At 38.3% G+C, this 24,363-nt stretch overlaps 1 protein-coding gene across 1 annotated transcript in view; it reads left to right on the top strand.

The window, feature by feature from the left end:
- The first annotated feature begins 7,515 nt into the window (after positions 1-7,515).
- Positions 7,516-24,363, top strand: part of scn1laa (sodium channel, voltage-gated, type I-like, alpha) — a 55,181-nt gene continuing 38,333 nt past the window's right edge. The window contains exon 1 of the mRNA XM_088352691.1: positions 7,516-7,565. The gene's annotated coding sequence lies outside the window, so the exon portion shown is untranslated. The remainder of the gene's footprint in view (positions 7,566-24,363) is intronic.

The following is a 24,363-nucleotide window of genomic DNA, read 5'->3' as shown; positions in this document are numbered from 1 at the left end:
CCTCCTTTTTTGTGCTTTTTTTTCTTTTTTTTCGATCTTCTATTTTGTTGTTTTTCTTTTTCAAGTTTTATTATCTTTTTCTTTTTCATTTTCTGTAGTTTTTAAAATATTTGTATTGCTTTTTCTACTTTTATTTGTTTTTGCTTTTTTTCGTCTTAGATTTATATATATATATCTGAAGAGCTGTTTGGGGGCTGAAAGAACCGTCTCTTTTTAGTGAGCTGAGCCGAAAAAGCCTGTTCTTTAAAAACAGCTGCAATTCCTATCACTAGAACAGCACGCAAGGAAATCTGGCATTAAATGATTAATGATATTGCTGATTTGCAATTATGACCAACACTTGTTTCAGCTCAGAAAAGGGAAATGATTGGATTAATGTGAGGACCGCAGGGACAAAGGCCAAGTGTTTGCCTACTGTGAGAAGTATTGAGAATGTCGAAAGGGTCAATTGTGCACTGGGATTGTTTTTACAAAATGACAAATATTTCCTGAAAATCACGGGATTATTTTTAAAGAGTCTCTATAAACAAATAAACACGTTCCCATTTGATGGCATTTGTGTAAAAACACGTTTCCATTGGCACGACAGAAATAAAATGTGGGGGTTTTTTTTTGGATTGTTTGACATTTAATAGTTTTTCCTATTATTATTGGGAAAATTGATTCAGTCATTTGTTTTGCATTTTGATAATACATTCTTGCTAACAAAAAATGATGTTATGAATCAAAGGACTTTCACTCTCGTCCAGCCATGTCGGACATCCACCATACATTTCTAAGTATGCCAAAAACAGAAGCAAGTCTCTCGGTCATTTTTAAAGCCGGAGTGACTCATCAGGAAGAACAGAAGATTTCCAGAAGGGCTGGCTCATGTCAAGGTCGAGGTTTGGGCTGGCTTAAAGCGAAAAATAATTTTAACATGTATCTGTGCATTGATTGTCTAGTCAGCTATTTGGCCACATTAAGCGCAACAGATGAGGTGAGTTTTACCACCTAGGGGAATCCCCTCCCCTCAAATTTGAAGTTGGTCTGGCCCACTGTAGCGGTAAAATAAACACAGAACAGCGCGAACGATATCAGCCAGGTACGATAGAGGGCAGAAAGGTGCTAGTTGGTGCCGGAAAAAGGCAGGAAAATAAAAAGAAACTCATTAAAAGAATGACTTTTATCATTTATTTCACTCATCTTGCACTTTTTGCCTGTTATCTGTGTGTGTGTTGTGCTACGTGTTAGCAGAATTTAGTAGTTAACTGACTTTAACAGGTAGCTCCTCTCACTCAAATAAGCTCGTAGAGATGGGAATTCCGTCTTTTTTCAGAGAAGCGTCTTTTTGGCTCGTCTTACTAAAAAAAGCCAGCTCTTTTGGCTCCCAAAAGCGTCTTGACATTGTTTTTGTTACTTTTGTCCATATATCAAAAAAATATTGTGTAACATTATGCACAAAATTACATTTTAGAGACAAATGAAGCTAAAAAAGAAAAAAAGACACAACTTAAAAAAGAAACAACAACGGAAAAAGAAATAAAGGCAAAAAGAGAGAAAAAAATAAGAAACAATAATAAAAGAAGAATCAAAAGAATAGAAGGAAGATGAAAAAAGGAAGGAAAATTAAGGAAAAAAATAACAAAAAGAGGAAAAATGCTAAAACAAATAAGAAAAACGCTTGGGGAAAAAAGGAAATGAAAAAGAAGAAAAAAAAGTCCTCACACAATATCACTAATACAAGTTCCACAGTGCCTTGTTTAGGTGTAGCATGCACCTGTCCTCTTAGGCGCGACCAATAGGGGGCGATGCAGTTTTATCGGACAATGCCGTTTAAACTAAAAACAGCTGCAGTTAGTCACGAAAGAAGAAATGTAATGGCAAACCGAAAAAAAAAACAGAAAGCAGGGTCGGTGTTATTTTTAAGCAGACTTGTTAAAAAAACATGGCAACAATTTCAAGCATTTACAAGCACTTCACCCAAAATTCAAAAACTTTCAATCTTTAAAAACCCAACATTAAAATGTAAGCATTTTCAAGGATTTCAAGCACCTGTACAAACCGTGCTTTGAACCTTTGATAAAATAGTTCATCTTTCAAGAAAAATATGAAAGCCACAAGTGATGCAATGCATATTATACGATGTGAATATAAACAAAACGGCCCTACCTGTAATTTTGCAACAAAAACGTTTTTCCCCAGTGATTCAGGGTCTCCTATCAGTTTTGTCACTCACACGGCGCTGTCCGCCAATGCCAAAATCAGACTCACCTCTGAAGAGCGGAATGACACTTTACACCAAAAAACAACTAGATGATGAAGGTGGTGAGATCAGGAGGCTTTTCCTGCATCCTGTAACCATGGAAACCAGTACTATCTGTGTCATGTGGGTAAGCAAACCCCTACCCAAAAAATATAACGGCCAGGAGAGAGATGGGCGCTGCCAGGCCGCACTTGCCCAAAACACACCACAGGAATTGGTGTCCCTACGAAATAGGCAGCGAAGGGATCCACGGGGCATAGAATACAAGGTTACAATGAATTCAAAATCAACAATTTTAAGAGAAAACACAAAGAAATAAAGGGCTGACAGGAAAAATCACAATAGTTGAATCATGTTATGTTTCTTTTTACAATAATATGCATGTTACGTGATATTTTGATAGAAGATGGGTGGAATGTCAAAGCTATGAATTATGAACAGTCCATCAATAATAAAATCATAACATGAACAATAACTGCCAGTAAGAATATGTGTATAAATATACACAAGGTACAAGGGTGACCTCTAGCGGCAATTGAAATAGTCACAGAATTTAAATTTCAACGGCCCATAAGTAAACTACTTTTTAAAATCCGAAAATGCAAACGTCATTGAGTATGTTTACTTTTTTTTTTTTTTTAGGATAATCCCTTGGGATGCAGCATTTTGTTTTCGAGGGGCTCCTTTTTATTATACCTTCCAAATATATTTACATTTCCCTACTTATCAAAAGAATCCCCTTTATTATAATTGTACTTTTACCACAAGATCACGGTTGCACTCCAGTTGGCAAGAAATTACTAGAAAACGTATTACTCATTACAATTTTTGGGGAATTAAGAGACCATTTTTCTCAACAAATAGCGGAATTCCCCTCTATGTTCCGGTCCTGAGCCTTCGCTCTGAAAATGCTGGTTTACTAGGGATCCCAAGAGCCAAGAAGAGATCCGCAGGTTCTAGAACGTTCTCCATTTGGGCCCTGATGCTGTGGAATTATCTGCCCACTGAGATTCGACCTGCAACTTCAGTGGAACTGTTAAAATCTAGGCTTAAAACACACTTCTATTCTAAAGCTTATGAATGACCTATATTTCATGTTGATAATATCTGTGTATTGTTATTGTAACATCCGTTGCAGCCTGATCATTATGGAAAGGGGATTACCTCATCTGCGGTCCCTTCTCAAGGCTTCTCCATTTTCCTCATGTTGAGGTTTTCGAGTTTTTCCTTGCCCTCATGTAGGTTTTAGATCAGGGGATGGTGTAATAGTCTGTGGTGGCTATACAAATAAACATGACTTGACTATTGTTTTTGTTTGTTTTTTCACAAGTGGTCTTTTGTACTATGAGATCCAGGGATGTCAATGCAAACACAAACTATGACCAAGCATGTGCACTTTTGTTTGATGTACCTAAAACAATGTGTAATGCCAAAACAAGTACAGTGGTACCCCAGTCCTCAACCGCCTCAATGCTCAATCAAATTGGTGTTTGACCAAAAAATGTGCGCCAAAAATGTTTTGACGCTAGACACGGAATTTGGTGCCCAGCCGAAAATAGCAGAGTCAAAATAGCCGAAAATAGTCGAATCGAATGAGATTTGGAGTGGAACGAGTGGAGCAGAGATGCTCTCGGCGACATGAGTTAGCGTAGCCTTAGCGCCACCTCTATCCGGAGTGAAGGAGTACGTCATTTTAATAATTTATATTTCTTATTTTTTATGTCCATTATATATTATGTACACATATGTGGTCTTAAATTTTGCTTAGATACACATTTTCTTAATAGTTTAGGTATTTCTTTTATGGGTGGAACAGATTAAAATACAATCATTGTTTCCTATTAGAAAAAAAATTCAGTACTCAACCAAATTGGTACTCAACCAACAACCAGGAATGCATTACGGTTGAGGACCGAGGTACCGCTGTATCATGCTTTTACTTATACAACAAATTCAACCCGCCAGGGAATGTTTGTTCAGAAGACTAGTATTCAATCAATCAATCAATCAATCAATCAATCAATCAATCAATCGATCAATCAATCAATCAAGACACTATATTGGTCCCCAAGGGGCAATTAAAAGGCACACAGAGTAGCATACAACACCCACCCTCATACATACAATAATCCAATGTTCAACTGTAAAGTGCTGAAGTGCTGAAGTCCATACAATAAATAAGACTCCATAAAATGTTTAAAGTGAATACAATGCATAAAAGGTACCAATATAAGTGAGTTAGTGCACTGTCGTGAATGATGCAGGGGCAGAAAACTAGGGGGCGGTGGGCTGTGACTTCAGGTGCTGAACAGCCCTGGGGATGAAGCCAGTCTTCCTCCTTTGAGTCCTGCTGCCGGGGCTCAGGAGTCTGTAGGGACTTCTTGTGATTAAGGGCTATACAAATACATTTGACTTGATGATGACTCCTAAATATAGTGTTTCACTTCAATATGAAAGGATTCACATCTGAAGTCAAAACTAAACACAACCGCCATGTTGCACAACCGGGATATTCCACTTATAACTCTAACAAGTCGACACAACAACTGAAAAATCTCCAATTTTTTACAAAATCAGGTAAAAGAAGTCAAGTGGAAATAGAGTAAACAGTACAATATGAAAACAACATAAAATACTTCTTCTGTAATCAAATACTTTTGCAAATGAAATTCTTCTTCGACACAACTGTTGTGATTTCCTGATTTTTCTTTTTAGTTTATCTGTTTCATAGTGGACATGCACCAACGAAAATTTCAGACTCCTCCATGATTTCAAAGGGGGAGGAATAGCAAAATAGCAGGGTGTTCAAATACTTATTTTCTTTACTGTATTTATTTAGGTTTATGAAGGTATAATTAGACAGAGATTTATATTTGGGTAACGTAGATGCTAAATTTCAATTATGAAGATGTTCTTATTATCATGATCCAAAAACAGGATCAGGACCCAAACGCGTGACGTTCCCACACAAGCAATGTATTTTACGGGAAATGGGGAGTCATGCACGTTAGGCAGCGGTCTGGCGTGGAAAGACAGGAATCCAGAGACGACGAGATCGACACCAATTGCCAGAGCAGATATAATGGGGTCGATACTGTACAAGACGGGACAGACATGATTGATATTGAAACAGGATATCGAAATTAAACAGGATAAACTAGACAGGAACGAAAACTGGAGAGAATAATAAACAGGACAAAAATAGACGGGAACTAAACCGAAAACCGATATTAAACAGGACAAAATAAACGGGAACAATACCGTACAGGAAATATCAACAGGGAACAGGACAGAGTCAGAACCCACGTCTTGCGGAGCAGAGGTTCGTTGACAGACTGACCAAGGAAGAAATGAGAGCACTGAGCTTAAATAGACGGAAAGACAATCTGTCAATGAGCCGCAGCTGGCGCCACATGGGCAGGGCCCATTGGGCGCCATGGCAACCGTGACACTTATTTGTTTTTTATAATTTTATTTTCTATTTCTTTCTGTAATTTTTTCTAGGAATATTTTACAACGAATTACCTCTAAAGGTATTCTATGTATTTATTTATGATGGTTCATGAGTTTGATGTAAGAAAGAGATTGATATTCGTCTAACGATGAAGTGACATCTCATTTTGGAGGAACTCCTTTTTTGTTTTTATTTTTATTTCTATTTATTTCATTTTACCTTTAAAGAAGAGCATTTTTAAAAATAATGAATTACCTATGAGATAATGTTATTCATTTATTTATGTAGGTTAATGAGACTGAAATTAGACATAGCTTATTATTTGGCTTACGTAGATGTGGCACCTCCTTCTCTTTTTGTTTGTTTATTTATTTAAGTATGTGTTTCTTTATTTTACTACACAAGTGAAACCTGTTTCAACCTAATTTATTCCAACACCATTATTTTTATTCATTCATTTATGTCGGTTTATGAGAGTAATGCGTGACAGGGGTTAATATTCTGCAAACAAAAACACTTTATATTTTTAGAAGAGCTACTTTTTGTTACCATGTAGCACAAATGGCACCCAGTTTGGTTGGCTAAAAGCATAGCTTTATTGTTAGCTAGAAAGGTAAACAGGTCAAAAACAAAAAGGGAGCTATTTAGCTATCTAAAAGAGTAAAAAGCCAATAAAATAGACGGATAAAAAGCTAGCTAGTTAGCTAGAAAGGCGGCCAACATTTAGCTTGTTAACTAGCATAAACGATCAAATGTTAGCTAGATAGCATGGGGAGAAAAAAAATGTAAATTGCTAGCTAGATAGTTAGCTAGAAAGCTAAAAAGGGAGCTATCTTAAAAAAATCCCTGCACGTTCTTGCTCATTCACATAATATAACCCAGAAATTAGAAATGAGTTTTTTTGTATTTCCTGTCAAATAAAAATATAAAAAGATGAATATTAGTTTGATACATGAATAGATTGTCATTCTATTCTTTGATTAATTGCTTAAAAATAATTATCAATACTTGAATATATTTTTTTGTTTTCTATTTACTTATGTTATTACTATGTTGTTACTATTTATTACCAGGCTAATTACAGTATTTAAATTGATTAGTCTCAGTCAACCAATTATAAAAATCATTTTACCAGAAAATCACAATGACCTTGTACTGGTGAGCTATTTTTAGAACAGGTCCGCAGGCACCTCAACGCGGGTACCACGTTGGAGACCCCTGTATGTTGTTTCAGAAGCCGCTCCTCAAAAGGCCTGAAGGTGTACCACGAGCTTTCACCACTAGATGACGACAAAAACAACGATAAGGTGCCGAGAAAAAGCCCCTCCCTGTTCTAGACGCACCCAATGTGCAACAAATGTCTAACTTTTCGGGCAGGTTTACTGGACTTTTTACTTTTTATTCGGTCCAACTGTTTTCAAATCAAGTCAAACGAATCCCACTAATGCATGACTTTCTGATCTTTGAATAACAGCATCAAAATGGGACTTTTTTTAAATCATGCCTACGTTTGGTTTTCATATGGTGTAAATATCACTTGAAATGTATCTAATGTAGTTTAAAGTGGGGAGCTTCTTTTCTGTTTTAGTTTTCAGGAAAATTATCTAAATGGTCTGACATAGCGGAGGGCGGAAGAGAGCTTCTCTCTCTCTCTCTCTCTCTCTCTCTCTCTCTCTCTCTCTCTCTCTCTCTCACTCTTTTTTTAATAGGCTTGTTCCTCTTAGAAATCATTGTAAGCAAGCGTGCTACATACCACCAACACGGATTTATTTCTTCTAAAATATTTTTCCCCCTCTTTTATTTTTGTGTGGTTCTCTGAAGTTCTAAATTGGAGATTTTCTGGAATCACATGAAGGGAAATCAATGGTAAGTAGTCCTATTTTTTCTACTCATCTATTTTCTTTAAATTCTATTTTTATTATGACTTGGTGAGTTGTTATTATTATATTTCATCATCTTTTTCTAATTCATGTCTTTCTATTCAACCACACCTCATCGAAATGTTCTATCTATCTATCTATCTATCTATCTATCTATCTATCTATCTATCTATCTATCTATCTATCTATCTATCTATCTATCTATCTATCTATCTATCTATCTATCTATCTGTCTATCCATCCATCCATCCATCCATCCATCCATCCATCCATCCATCCATCCATCCATCCATTATTTATATTGAGACTATCTGTAGGTACTACTTTTAGGTTCTATCTATCGAACTAGAGTCTATTTATTGGTTGGATCTATTTATCTCTAGGTTCTTTCTATCTGTACTATCTTTCCATCCATCCATCCATTAGGTTCTATCAATCTATCTATCTATAGGTTCTATCTAGCGATGTAAGTTCTATCTATTGGTTCTATCTATTTATCTCAAGGTCCTCTCTATCGGTCCTATCCATCTATCTATCCATCCATCCATTGGTTCTATCGATTTATCTATCTATAGGTTCCAACTATAGGTTGTATCTACCTACCTAGGTTTTAATTATCCGTTCTATCCATCCATTCATCCATCCATCCATCCATCCATCCATAGGGTCTATCGATTTATCTTTTGATATATAGGCACTGTGTAGCTATCTATAGGTTCTATCCATCCATAAATCCATCCATCCATCAATCCATGCATTCATCCATCCATCCTAAGCTATTTTTTAAAGTTACATAGGTTGTGTTCTATTTAATTATGATATTTCAATTCCATTACATGTGTGCAGTGAATTGTAAATTAAATAAATCTTAAGGGCTACAAATAACTGTAATATATATATATATATATATATATATATATATGAACATGAGATAGGAGTTCCTCAGCTAGGAATTCTGAGTTGTTAATGGGCATGGCAGCAGTTGTAAGGCCAGAGTGAGGCTGTCCAGCGCTTCCTGTTTGCGTGGCTGTCAACAGCCTTATTAGATTGCCATCAATTACAGCCCTCCTGTTTGCTTTCTTGCCAGAGCGTAGACATTTGTGTTTTTGCCGGGGGCGAGCACACCTTTGCCGGTTGAAGGGCCAAGCGTAGGAGAAAAAGGCGGCTCGCCGTCGCCAACGCCCTAAACTTGCCGCGTCGTCTGCGACCAAGCCCAAGCACTTAAGAGAAGTCCCAAAGGAGCTTGCAGATTCAATACAGAGATCACCCTTGGACGGGCCTGGTCATAAAAAGCGCATTGTTTTATAGTTTAGTGGATGAATGTCTACAGAAACATCACCGGAAAAGTCGCCGGAATATATGCAATGCAGCAAAATTGACAGTGTTGGATTAACTCAGGCGAAGCAGGGATGGGTGAGGACTGATACAAGGTATTGAAACTTGTGATAGTTTAAGCTGCCTTCCAGTGGCCATTTAGGGATCAAAATTCTTAAATGAAATGGATGAATGGGATGGGAAATGTTTTGGGAAATGCCATAAAATGATATTCAGGGAAAAAAGTATGTTGGAATCAAATATATAACTTTATTCAACCGCAGCACGGCGGCGCAGTGGTTAGTGCGTGTGCAGACACAGTTCTAAGGTCTTGGGAACCTCCTGTGTGGGTTCAAATCCAGCTACAGGACTTCCTGTGCGGAGTTTGTATGTTCTCCCTGTGCTTGCGTGGGTTTCCTCCGGGAACTCCGGTTTCCTCCCACATTCCAAAGACATGCATTTCAGGTGGATTGGCCGGTCCAAATTGTCCCTAGGTGTGAATGAGCGAGTGTGCCCTGCGATTGGCTGGCAACCAGTTCAGGGTGTCCCCTGCCCACTGCCCGATGATTGCTGGGATGGGCTCCAGCACCCCCGCAACCCTACTGAGGATAAGCGGTGCAGCTAATGAGATGAGATGAGACTTCATTCAACCATTTTCCATATACTTGTCCTGACAAGGGGGCTGCAGCTCATCAAGCACTGGGCACAGAACATCCTGGTTTGGTTTTCAGTCAGTCACAGGGATTTGAAAAATATATATAGAGAAATAAGGGAATGTTCTGTACTGATGCTATGTGATCTCAATATCCAACATTTGAGTGATGTTATCAATATTGGTCAGATTGTTTTGCTATTGCCAGTGTTAGATTAACTTAAAAAAAGTAGGGATAAGTGAGGACCAATACCATGTATTGGTGCCATTTTTGAGGTATCGGTACTCACGATAGTATACTTATATATTAAATTCCTTCCAATGGCCATTTAACAATCATAATACTGAAATAAAATGAAGAAAATTTTGATGTTGCGGTTTAAAGATCTCTTTAAATATGTCAGTCATTCTTTTGTGAAAGGAAGGGAATTGTATGTACTAATGGTATCGGTATGCGATATCAGAGCTCTTATTTCTGATAGGAATGAGTGGAGAAGTGTTGTAAAAGGATAGTGGGATGTTTGAACGCATTCTAAGGGATGGGCAGGGCACCTCTATGATGCGGCAGGGGTAAACCAGTGAAAGCTGTCGGGCCCTGCTGTTGAACAGAAGAGTGTGTTGTGTCACCATGACCCTTTTGTTGTGTCCTGTTTCATCTGGAGGGACGAAAGCATGACCGACTTAGGTGACGAGGTGCCTAACTTGTTTGGGTGTTTGGCTATGGTCCAAAACATTTTGTGTGTGTTTTTTGCTATTTTTTCCCTTTTTATTTTCTTTTTATTTTATTTTATTTGTTATTTTATGTGTTCATCTTGCTGTTGGTAACCCCTCTTGAGGGATATGACCAAGGTAAATAGACAGACAGACAGACAGACAGACAGACAGACAGACGGACAGATGTCGGGATGGAAGAGGACCGATGCCAGGTATCGGTGTCTGTTTTAAGGTACGGATACTTGCGATTGTATCAGCTTCCTTCCAGCAGCCTTTTATCAATCAGAATCTCGAAAAAAAGATTTTTATTTACAAAGTAAATGTGATATTAAGGCGGCACGGCGGCTGAGTGGTAAGCGCGTTTGTGGCACAGTTCAGAGGTGATTCGATCAAATTCAGCTACCAGCCTTCCTGTGCGGGGTTTGCATGTTCTCCCCGAGCTTGCATGGGTTTCCTCCGGGCACTCCGGTTTCCTCCCACATTCCAAAACTATGCATGTCAGGTTAATTGGCCAAATTGTCCCTAGGTGTGAATGAGTGAGTGAACTGTCTGTCTCTGTGTGCCCTGCGATTGGCTGGCTACCAGTTAAGGGTCTCCCCTGCCCACTGCCTGAAGATAGCTGGGATGGGCTCCAGCACCCCCGCGACCCTTCTGAGGATAAGCGGTGCAGATAATGGATGGATTGATGTGATACTAACCCATGTGGCATGTGTTTTCTTTTGAGACACAATTTAGGTCAGTGTACATTATTTGGACGTGAACTTAAAAGTGTAAATAAAAATGTACATAGTATGTGGTTGGCTCCCAAATGCAGTAATATAATCATTACAGCACAATGCCGTTTTAAACATTTACATGTTTTCACAAACCGGGATAAATTTGTGGTCCCAAGTGTTTACCTTTCAATGCTATCTCTTTGATTGAAAATACAAAAAAATACATATGAAAATAGATATTTCATAAAAAATATGTTTTTCCTTCTGTGTTTTTTTTTCAGAAGGAAGGGAATTGTATTTATTAATCCTATCAGTGTATGGATTGGGTATCAATCACTACTTAAGATTTGAGTATCGATATAGTTATTGATCTGAAAAAAAAAAACTGTGTTAATTGAGCACGTACCCAAGTGTTAGGATTCACAAATGTCCTAAAAAACATTTGTACCTTATATTCCAAAACAATACCAAAATCTAGTGTAATGTCCGATCCCAATGTAATACAAACTAGTAACATCAGAAATTATTATACATGCTTTTCTTTATAGTGTTATAGTTTGTTTTTAATCCAAATAAGGCACAACACAGGTTAAAACCCAAAAGATTCTTATTTGGTTCATTCAAGTTAAGATTATCTTTCTAAAATTGTAGTCTTTTGCCTCTCAATTTCAGGTTGTATTGATGACTTTAGTTTTACCTCCATGCCAGTATTTTCCAATTGCAGGTTGTACCAGTAGGAAAAAAGTAGCACTAGTATTGACAGTGTCTGAAACTCATGACAAATAGTTCCTGGACACCAGGGCAGACCACTCTGAAAAGTTGCTTGCCCAGCCATAAAGTTGCCTGCCCCATTTTTCACAACTTGAAACACAATAAGACGACTCATCACACAAAAAAAAAAAAAACATTGTTGCAAAGTATTATGGATTGATAATCAGAATATATAACAGAACAACACTTTAAAATTAAGTTCATTATAAATATACTTATAACATTTATTGCATGGATATGACATCGCTGTTTTCCATCTGCCATCAGTATGTACCTGTGTTTACTCATCTTCATTCATGCAATGTTTGCTTTGCGTGGTCTGCTTCAAGTCACGTGAACTCATCTTTACACGATGCTTTTAATGTACGTTCACGCTTTGTAGCGTCATACATTTTGGCAGCTTCTTTTGAATATGTCTTCTGAGGCATAGGTTTTGGGTTGATTCCTAACCACTTATCAATTTTTCTTGTGTTCTCTGTGCATCTACGTTTGTAAATTGATATGCAAATGCACGGCATTATAACGCTCGGGAAAGTCCGGAAGCACAAACTTATTCGATGCAGGCTTCTGATTGGCTGTCGAGTATGCAAATTGCCAAACAAACCGAAATTCCGAAATTTACAATCAGAGCGAAGATTGCGAAATCGGAATAAAGCAAATATTTGATTTGAAAAAAATCTTTCGCGTTTTTCTTTTTTTTTACTTTTCTTGAAAATGTTGTCGGCCACCTGGGCGGAGACGTTTTGTAAGTTGTAAGCCCGACGTAAAAGATGCACGCCCCGGGCGTCCGGGCAGACGTTATTTCAGACACTGGTATTGGACAAAACAGAAACAGATACAAGTCTCTATTAAAACCCCTGTTTTACTGGTTGTGTGCTTAAATGTCTCGCTAGTGAGGACCACACACATGCACACCATAAATTGTGAACCTGTAATATGCACACTTTAATAACATTGTACATTATTAAAAAGTCTGTGTTCCTTGTCAACAATAATTTGTCAGTGTTGACACAGAGTAGAGTCATCAGTGTCTGACACTGTTTTTACGATTCGAAAATACCTCTTATCATCCATTTAAAGGGTTAATTTGCTAGCCAATGAATATACTGTATATGTAGTGCAATTATATTTATATACATGTATATGCAATATAATTCGAACGTACGGTGATGCACGGTCAGGTCGGTGATCCCAACAGGTTGCCGATAAAGCAGAGTGGGTCTATTTGAAGCTTCAAAGCATCAGCGCATATCTCAAGTGGCGTTTAATGACTTGCTAGCGGACGGATGATACACACGTCAACCTCATCGGGTCAAACTCCTCTCAAGGTTAACTTCGTTAATCCTTTATCAACTTTGGGTTTTTTTCCTGGTCCGTTGAGTCAATGCAGGAGTAGTTTTTTCAACCATACTGTACTGTACCGTACCATCCCATACCATACACGTATCCTAATTGTTGGAGAGAATCACTAAATCGATTTTTTTTCAAGTGTTTTAATGATAAAGTATGAAAAGTGCTTAGAACTAGTGTTATCCCAATACAAACAGTCACAATTCCGACATTGACCCCAAAACAATATTCAATAGCAAAAATCAGCTAAATAGACTCTCGTTTATCCATTCGGTTTCTCGTTTAGGTGTGGCATCCTAGACTCATGAGATAAAGACCGTTAAATTAGCATTAACTTCTAGCGTTGGCCACAGATAAGCAAATTTCTGAACTGAAATAAAGGTTGATAATTCCAACCTAAATCAATTTGAGTACTCAGAATCTTCCAAATGTGACCTGTGTTGTGCCCAATTAAGATGCAAATTAAAAAATAAAATAACATACAAACAATAGCATACATAATATGTGCTGGTATTGTCAGGACCAGAACGGAAACGGAACCCAATTGCGTTACGTTTCTCACAAGTTTTATCAAAGGAAAGAGGAAGGGCTGCGCCCTTGATCCGGTGTTCGCTAGGTGCGGGAAGCAAGTGGCTCTCGTACTCGGATTGTGATCCGAACACGGAAGTGGATCTTCCGTAGCAAGTGATGGCGGTGTCAAGGACAGAAAAACAGGTCGATAGCCCGGACAGGAGAGCAAAAACGTGGTCGGGGTCAGAAACGGGTCGTAAGCCGGGACGGGAGAGCAGACTTGGTCAGGATCAAAATGGATCGTAACCGGAGACAGACGGGAGCAAAAACGGGAAAGATGGAAGTCATGGTCGAAAAAGGCCTGCCTAGTATACACTGAGGTTCGCAAACGGACTGAAAACAGGGGACAGACAGGACTGGGTTCAAATACTGACAGGAGCCAATCAACACCCGCGGCAGTTGGCGCCAAAAGAGCGGGCACAGCTGAGTCACATCAGTAATCATGACAGGTATCATAGTAGATGATAATTTGTATTGATAATTTATATTGGATGATACTTTGTCCCACGATATCAAGAAATGATTTTAAATGAAAAACTTAGAGTGTTTAAAACCATAGGTTAAAAAACAATGTATAATGTCTGCTAGTATTGGATAAAATCTGTGTCGGATTATACTCTGGGCTAAAATATTGTGATCAAATAATAAGTAAAAAAGTTGATGAAAAAAAACTGGAAAAATGATCTGAGTCCACAGTGAGAAGGGTGAAATAAAATATTTTGTATAAAACGTATTAGAAATCATGCTTACATTTGTGCTAACCAGTCCAATCCGTACAGATGCAATACAGCTTTGATTTGATTTCTTACCTAACTAAAACACTCAAAAGTATCGTATCTATTTGTACTTGACTTTTTACTTTTACCTACATTTTATTGAAACTTCCCATAAAATTCAAGCAACCCTTAATTGATTTGAAATATGTCAATACAGTAGATCCCTAAGATTCACTCTACTCACCTTAGGACATATTCATTTTATGATGAGGAATTATGTTTTTTCGGCCGCTCTTTACGACATTTCTCCTACTATACGATATCAACATTTTTTTTTTTGCATGCCCAAGAACTTAGATTAAATCCTTGCAGTGTTTGTACGTATTTCGAGTTATGTCTTCTAGTTGCCTGCCTTCTATTGGTCCACGTCATATTAAATACTGGTCTGCTATTGGTTTGCATCAGTCTTGGTTCAGAATCTCATGTTGTGTTAGAAACAATAGAAAGCAATAGAAACTATAACGCATCTGCGGCACTGTTCTGAGGTCATAGTATCAAATCCAGTTACCAGCCTTCTTGTGCGGAGTTTGCATATTCTCCCCGTGTTTGCATGGCTTTCCCCCGAGGACTTCAGTTTCATCACACATTCCAAAAACCTGCATGTCAGGTAAATTGGCCGGTCCAAATTTTCCCTAGTTGTGAATGAGCAAGTGCATTTCTGTCTCTGTGTGCCCTGCGACTGGATGGCAACCAGTTGAGGGTGTCCGCTGCCTACCGCCTACCGATAGTTGGGGTGGGCTCCACCACCCCAGCCACCCTAATGAGGATAAGCGGCACAGAAACTGAATTAATTAATTAATTTATTCACTATGGGTTCCAGGCTTGCAATGATGCTAGAGAGAGAAGCAAAACATGAAAACCATGGAAACCAGGCTAGCAATTATCAATAAATATAAAGAAGGCACATGCATCATAACTGAGATTGTGTATTCTTCATAAAGATTTTGCGAGTCAGCAATACAACACTGTAGTTTTTGTCCTCTATCTATTCACTATGGGTCCAAAGCTTGCATTGATGCTTAAGGGAGAGGCAAAACATGATAACCATGAACCCCAAGCTTGCGATCATCAAGAAATACAAAACACTTCCCCCAAAACTCAAGCACTTTTGAAACCTTAAAAACATACCATTAAAATTCAAGCATTTTCAAGGATTTTAAGCACCCTATTGGTTGGGGAACAACTGTTTCAATGGATATTAGGTAGTGAATAAGATAAAAACTTCTGATTTCATTTATCATAAGTATTAGTCGACAAAACACAAATTTAAACGCAGAATGCCTTTTGAATGAGCATACAGAATTCCAAGTTTTTTTTAATATTTATTTCTCACAAAAAGTTTTGGATTTTAAAACTGATTTTAATACCACACAGAGACATCACAAGGAAATACAATATACAGTATTGAAATGTTAATTCAATTTATTAAGGCACAAAAATAAATCAAAACCTACCTGGCCCCAAGTAAAAAAGTAATTGCCCCCTGAATCAAATGAGTCAAATTTGGCAGGGATAATAGAAATGAAATGTTTGCGACTATTGGTAATGATTCTATCGCAAAGCTTTGTAAGAAATATGACCCACAAATCTTGAAAATTTGTTTCATATCTAGGTTTTCTTTAGCATGACCTGCCCGTTTAAGGTCACGCTACAGCATTTCACTTGGATTTAAATCCGAATTTTGACTTGACCACTCCAGAACCTTCATTTTGGTTTTATTGAACCATTCAGAGGTGGACTTGCTGGTGTGTTTTCGAAACGTTATCCCACTGTATGATCCAAGAACGATTGTGTTTGAGGGCACAAACTCACGTTCTCCTTCAGGATCTTCTGATTAACACCAAAATTGATTTTTATGTCAACCACAGCAAGTTGTCTTAGTCCCAAGGCAGAAAAGCAGTCCCAGACCAAGTTTCTTCAAAAGTATTGAGGATAATCAAGATGCTTTTGGGCAAATGTGAGACGACTCCTTGTATTCTTTACTGACAGCAGTGGTTTTTGCCTGAGAACTCTCCCATGGATGTCATTTTTGGGCAGTGTCTTTCTTATAGTGGAGTCATGAACACTGAACTTAACTGAGGCCAGCGAGGCCTGTAGTTCCTTGGATATTTTTCAAGGTTCTTATGTCACTTCCTGAATGAAACGCCATCGCACTATTGGAGAAATCTTAGTTGGTCGACGAACCCTAAGAAGGTTTGCCACTATTCCGTGTTTTCTCCATTTGGCAATGGCTTTGTTGCCTTTTTCCGACAAATAGATTTTAATCTTCTGAAACATGTTTTTAATTGTGGCATGTCAATTGTATTCTTGAGATTGCGTAGCTCACTTCACTCTGTCTAACAGATTAAATAGAATTGATTGCTTGATTCAACACTGGTGGTGGCAATCAATTTTGGGTGTGGCCTGTGGAATTGAACTCAGCTTTTCCAAAACTGTGGTTAGTTACAGTTACTTTGTGATTTAACAAGAGGGGGCAATTACTTTTTCACATAGAGCCAGATAGGTTTTGATTTTTTTGTGCCTTAATAAATGGGATCAACATTTCAAAACACCATTTTCTACTTCCTTGGGTTGTCTCTGTGTGATATTAAAATTGGTTTGATGATCTGAAACCTTTGTGATCTATACACATGCAGGAAAAACACCATTCAGGAAGGGGACAAATACTTTTTCACGGCATTGTAACCGACCACTTCATCTGTATCCCGGGGAAAAACGGCAATGCACGTCAAAAATTTTCAAGCCTCCCAGCAGCGATTATGTCACACGTGTGCAGTCCGGTGCTGTGGGCACTTGATTGACCCGGTTTGTTTGCCATTGATTTCTGGCTCGGCGATGCAAAGTGTGGAAGTATACTATTACACTATTAAAGCTGAGGCAAAAGCTCTCAGCGGCAGAGCGCTGCAGTCTGAAGTGCATTCATATTTAATAGAGCGATGGGCTCCCTCACACATCACAGCGGTCCGACCTATTAGGAGGATGAATCTTTTTCATGCTGCTAAGGGAGGGAAGTCTCACCTACCATCCGTCATAGTCAAGTCAAATCTTAATTTTATCCACTGAGAGGAAGGATGGGTTATAATTAGATCTAATTTTACATCCTTTTGTGGAAATTTGGATCTCTTTAGAGAAGATCATGGCTCCTTAAGTAGTTCTGATTCATGCCTCTAGTCCACCCAGTTAGATATTAGTGTTAATAAAAACCAGTACGATCGTGTTTTCAAATAAAATGATCTCGTTCCGCTGACACTTTGTCACTTTTAAATACATTAGAACCCCAGGATATGACGTTAATCCCCTCTGAGGTCGGGTAAAGAGATAGACGTATAGCGGGGGATAGAAACCAGTGGTAAAAAAAACAATGGAAAAAACATGTACCGTAAAATCCGGACTATAAAGCGCACCTGTATATAAGCCGCATGCGCCAACATTTAAACATGTAACACAGTCACAAGTGTATCCCAAACCTGACTTCAAGTGCCGCGATTGTAACTGCAGATATAGTACACAATCCATCCACCACAATCGGCAACATGAACGGAAAATGATACCGGTAGTTAGAATTTAATGCAAACCTTTAAAGTCCAGGTCCCGTTGAAAGTAATGCAACAAAAAAAATGTATATTTCCAAAGTTAAGGGTGGGAAAAATATATATCCACTATTGTCCGCTGCAACAACAAAGAGATTTAACTCAGCTTTACCCGACTTCCCGTCAGCCCGCGTTTGCTCCGCCCCTTCTTTTTGATTTGCTCGTAGAAAACATATCACAAATAAGTCTCTAAAATAAATACATTACAAAAATATACAGTTGCAAATACATATTATACATGGTAGCACATATTTACAAAGAAAGACGGTACACCCAGAGAGTTTTCAAAGCTTTAATAATAATAATATAACTTTCATCCCAAACTGTGCCTGTGAAAGGTACCACCATGCTACTCCTAACACGCTCGCAACGCATAAAGGGTAGCTGTTAAAAAAAGACATACCGCAATTGTGGAATTCACGGTAAACCGTCCTCGTCTTTCCCCTCATAACTGTCGCCATTAAGGTAAGGGCGTCTTCCTCATAATTGGAATGAACCTCTGTCCCCTGCCATACGGACAATTCGAACATAAACTAAGAGGATGCAGTCTACCTCGGCGCACAATTCCACCGGTCCTAATCTTACCTTTTGTATTCGAGTGCCGCTGGTGGCCGTTAGAAAAATTACATAAATTGGCCGCTTCACTGAATAAGCCGCAGGGCTGAACATTTGGGAAAAAAGTAGCAGCTTATAGTCCGGAATTTAGGGTATTTAAGTTATATGCAGTAACTACTTTGTATGTGTAATAAATGTGCAAAGGATTAAATAATATTTTAGTGAAATAAACATGAAAAGGAAAAATAAAGTTTGATCTACCTTTGGTGTGCCAGACATGAGCTGGTCAAGAGGAGTAGCGGGTGGATGCCGAGGTGAGAGGACACGGCAGATCAAATTTAAAATGATTTTAAAACTTCCTTGGTTTTATTTCCTCCTTATTTTTTTTATAATAATCCCGATGTCGATTGGTTATGGATGCAATTTAGCAAGGGTTGTGATTCATGTGGCCTCTTCGTATTTCTTGATAATCACAACCTCCTTTTCATGTTTATCATGTTAATCCATCTCCCTTTAGCACAGGGGATGTCAAACTCATTTGAACTCGGGGGCCACACGATAGAACCAACATTCTGTCGGGGGCCGGACTAGTAGATTAAAGCGAAAGAAAAAGAGATAAAGAAATAAGAGAAAGAGGGAGGGAAAAGGAGAGAGGGTGGGACAAAGAAAGAAAAAGAGAGAGGGAGAGAGCGTAAGAAACAAAAGATAAAAAGTTGTGATGGAGGGGGAAAAGAAAGGGAGAGGAAGAAAGAAATCCAAAGAGAAATAGAAAGACAGAAGGAGAGAAAAGAAAGCGCGATGGGTATGAAGAGAGAAAGAGAAAAGAGAAAAAAGTTTAGAGCAAGGGAGGTTGAGAGACAGAGAGAGAGACACAGAGAGAGAGAGAGAAACAGAGAGACAGAGAGACAGAGACAGAGAGACAGAGAGAGAGATAAATACAAGTACAGTGTCTTTGTGAGAGGCACCTGGCTTTGGCAACATCAAGTTGACATATTTCAACCTGCAGCTTGTTTTTGTCTTGCGCTTCTCTGAGCGTTGTCTCGCAGGCCGTATTCAATCCCTCAGCGGGCCTGATCTGGCCCGCGGGCCACCTGCTTGACACCTGTGCTTTAGCATCACTGCAAGCTTTGGACCCAAAGCGATAACAAATAGTACAAAAAAAAATCAGTGCTAAATTGTCAACTTGCAAAGTCTTTAAGAAGCAAATATGATTCTGGACAGAAGAAAGAGAAAGGCAGTGTGGGAAGTAGTTCAGCCAATAGTATATCTGTGTTTTTATGGTGTTGTGACGCAAACCTATAACTGACCTGCATTTTACATGACATCGACCAATATCAGATTTTACACATTTTTGGCACACGGAATAATTTGTTGTTGATGTTGTATAGTGGGGAAAATGTAATAAAGAAGGGATGAAAAAATCTTTTATTACGCACCGTGAAGTAAAATCATTGTAAGGCGGGGACAGCGTATACCGGGGTCTCCTGTACTATTACTTATTTTGACCAAAATTAAGACTTTTGCATACTTTTTGGGAAATAGTAAATACATAATTGAGACGAGAAAATATATAATAGTTTAGAAATTTGAAAAAAATATATAACTACAACAGTTCATTAATGTACAATATCTAGTGCCCTATTTTGATTATTATGTCACCTCACTCAGCTTCTGGAATTTTTTAAAATCGTGCTGAAATGTTTTTGCCTCACGTTTATGATAATAGAAGATAATTTATAGCTACAGTACACTCGATCTAAAACTAAGAGACCAAATCTTTAGTTTTTTCCTATTATGGCTAATCTACTTACAGTACATTAGATTTTCAAAGGTATTAAAATGATGACTAACATGCTAGCAGGGTTTAGAATAAAAACTTCAATGTAGTGCACCCCAAAAAAACACCACAAAATGTAAAATTCCCTTTGTTTAGAAATTCTATCACTTAAAGTACATCTGACATCGCTTGATTTAACCAGAACAGCTCATTGCTAAACATTAGCCTCAAGTCCCATTTGCAGACTCACATTAGCTTGTATAAAATATAAAAAAGGGCTAACAAGCTACTGCTAATGATGTATAAAAACACTTGTAGTATAACCAAAACAATCATCACAAAACATAGTATTGTAATGCCTACCTTTGGGGAAAAGATTGTTTCACTTAAAGAATAACTGACATAACTTGAAGTTAGCTGAAACAGCTCGTTAGTATACATTACTTTCAAATCCCGTTAGCAGAGTGACATTAGCTTATATAAGTTATTAAAAATAAGGGCTAACAAGCTACCGATAATAATGTATAAAGAAACTTGAAGTATAACGAATACAATCATCACAAAACATAGTATTGTACTGGCTACCTTTGAGTAGAAATTGGCCCACTTAAAGAATAACTGACATAGCTTGAAGTTGGCTAAAAAAAGCAGATTGGTATACATTAGCTTTGAATCACGTTAGCAGAGTGACATTAGCTTTAAAATAAGGGCTATCAAGCTAAAGGGGTACAAAGAAACTTTGGGTGTGGTATGAAGACAAAATTTTGTATTTTTACTGCCTTTCTTTGTGAGAAAAACTACCACTCTCAAAGGAAAGGTGTGTAATATTAGCCCAGTAGCTAGCCCTGCATCGTCCAATGCGAACAAAAAAACCCAGTGCCATATAGTACAGCGCAGCAGAAAGTTGCCAAGCAAACATGGCGGCGACCGAAGGTAGGGATTCCACTATTTAAAAGAAATTTTAAAAATTCGACCAATGTTTTTTTTTTAAATAAAAAAATTCACATTGGTACTATAGTTCAGGTATTTTTGCCTCATATTTAGATCGGTCATGAACCACAACAGGATCAGGACCCAAACGCGTGGCGTATCTCACACAAGCCTTTTATTTTACGGGAAATGGGGAGTCATGCACGTTGAGCAGCTGGCGTGGAAAGACAGGAAGCCAGACACCGACGAGATCGATTCCAATTGCCCGAGTTGATATCGGACAAATGGGGTCGATTCCAGACTGGATGGGACAGACAGGATAGATAAAAATAAACAGGACAAACTAGACGAGAACGAAAGCTGGAGAGAATAATAAACAGGACAAAAATAGACAAGGACGAACTGGAAACCGATATTCAAACAGGATAAAAATAAACTGGCACAATACCAGACATAGAATACCAACAGGAAAACAGGACCGAGTCAAAACCCACGTCTTGCGGGGCAGAGGTTCGTTGACGGGCTGACAAGGGAGCTAAAAGTTGACAGAAAGCCAATCTGTTAACGAGCCGCAGCTGGCGCCACACGGGCAAAAAAAGCTTATGAAAAAAGTTTGTAGTACAAGCATTAATATCATAACAAAATGTAGTATTTTCACTGCCTGCTTTTGTTTAGGAATTATTTCACATAAAAGACAGCTGATAGAGCCTAGTTTAGGTAAGTTATCTCATTGCTAAACATTAGCCTCAAATCTCGTTAGCAGACTCACGATAGCTTTAAAATATTATTAGAATAAAGGGTAACATGAAAAGAGTACGTAAAGAAAATTTCTATGTGTTATTACAATACAATTATAATAAGTAGTATTTCTACTGCTTACCTTTGTATAGGAATCATAACACATAAAAAACAGCTGACAGAGCCTAGTTAAGCTATCACATTTCTAAACATTAGCCTCAAGTCTTGTTAGCAGACTCAAATAGCTTTAATATGCTATCAAAAATAAGGGCTAAAAGGGAAAAATGTGGCTGTAGTATAACAATAAAACGCTCCATTTGTAATGCTTAACTGTGTGAAGAAACTACCTCTCTGAGGCTGACAAAGCTTAATTAAGCTAAACAGCTCACTGTTAAATGTTAGCCTCAAGTCTCGTTAGTGGATAGAAGGTTGAATAAGTTATTAAAATAAGGGGTAACAAGTAACATGGTATTAAGAAATTCACCATAATTATCATAAAATGTAATATTCTTATTGGCTATCTTTTTGTAGAAATTATTTCTCTTGATATCTGGCATAGCTCAATTTGGCTGAAACATAGTCTCGTTGGCAAACTCACATTAACTTTAATACATTATCAAAATTAGCTAGAGCTAACACGCTAACAGGGTGTAAACTTTGGATGTAGTACTGCATAACCGAATCAATCAACACAAAATGTAGTTGTTTTACTGCATACCTTTGAGTTGAAATGATATAACATAATGGATGACTGATATAGCTTAGTTTAGCTAAAATAACACTTTGTTGAACATTATTCTAAAGTCCTGTTAGCAGACTCACTTTAGCTTTTATAAGTTGGAAAACAAGGGGATAACAAGCTATAAGGATAGAAATTTTGTATGTCGTATAACCAATACAAATATCACAATACATAGTATTTTTACTGCCGTCCAATTATTTCACGTAATGAATAGCTAACATAGCTTAGTTTAGATAAAACAGCTCATTGTTAAACATTAAGTACTGTTAGCCAAGATGAGTTGGCTAACAGTATAACAGGGTGTAATAAACAACTACGGATGTAGCATAACCAATGCAATCATCACAAAATGTAATATTTTACTGCCTACCTTTGTTTAGAAATGTTCTTACCTAATGAATAGCTGAAAAAGCTTAATTTGTTAAAAAAAAGCTACTTGTTTAACATTAACCTCAAGTTGTCACGACCAGAACGGAATCAGGACCCAATTCCATAACGTTTACCATAAGTTTTATTGAAAGAAAGAGGAAGGGCTGCGCCCACGATCCGGTGCTCGCTGGACGCGGGAAGCAAGCCGCTCTCGCAATCGGATAGTGATCCGAATACGAAAGAGGATCTTCCGTAGCGGGCGATGGCGGTGTCAGGGATGGAAAAACAGGTCGAGAGCCGAGACAGGAGAGCAAAAACGTGGTCAAGGTCAAAAACGGGTCGTAAGCCGGGACAGGTGAGCAGACGTAGTCGGGATAAAAAAACAGGTCGTTGCCGGAGACAAATGGGGAGATCAGGTGGAAAACGGGTGCAAAAACGGGACAGGCGGGAGTCAGGGTCACAAAGGCTTGCCTTGTATCAACAGAGGTTTGCAGACGGACTGACAAATGGAGAATGACAGGACCAGCCTTAAAAAGGGACAGGGAGCCAAATGAGCGGGCACAGGTGTTCCAAATTTGTAATCATGACACAAGTGTTGTTAGCAGACTAAAAATAGCTTTTATAAATTATTAAGATTACGGTTAACAAGCCAACTGGGTATAAAGAATTATGGGATGTATTATAACCAATCCAATCACCATAAAATGTAATATGTTTACTGCATATGTTGGCCTGGAGAGGGGTAGGCGCCATCAGGCTGTACTTGCCCAAGACCCACCACAGGAAATAATGCCCCTCTGACCCGAGTGTTTAAGAGATCCAAACAACGAAACCTCTACGAAGAACTGACAAAGCTAAATCATTGTTAAACCTCAACTTTCGTTAGCGGTTAGCAAAGTCGGCACAAACTGTCTTTAAGTTATTCGATGTGTATTTATGTTGAGAATCCGGATCGGACTGTGAGCCGGCTAGTTCCGTGGACGTCATTTTGCAGGAGAGTGATTTAAAGTTTTATAGCCGCGGTTAAATCTGGAGGATTTATATTTTGGTGATTTATCTTGACAATGTCTGGACTTGGGCGTGATTTGCCACAGGCTACCAAGAAGAGAGAGGAAACTGTGAGGCAGACTCATGAGAGTCGTGTCGGCGAGAGGTGTGACCACTTTAGATGATTGCACTGGCTTTTTACTCGCGCGTTCGGGTGTTGCTGTACATTTTGG

The sequence above is a fragment of the Urocampus carinirostris genome, chromosome 14 (assembly GCF_059441175.1).
Source record: "Urocampus carinirostris isolate Australia breed hairy pipefish chromosome 14, RoL_Ucar_1.0, whole genome shotgun sequence".
In the NCBI taxonomy this organism is placed as follows: domain Eukaryota; kingdom Metazoa; phylum Chordata; class Actinopteri; order Syngnathiformes; family Syngnathidae; genus Urocampus; species Urocampus carinirostris.
The sequence above is the reverse complement of the archived record's forward strand: the minus strand, read 5'-3'. Positions and strand labels throughout refer to the sequence as shown.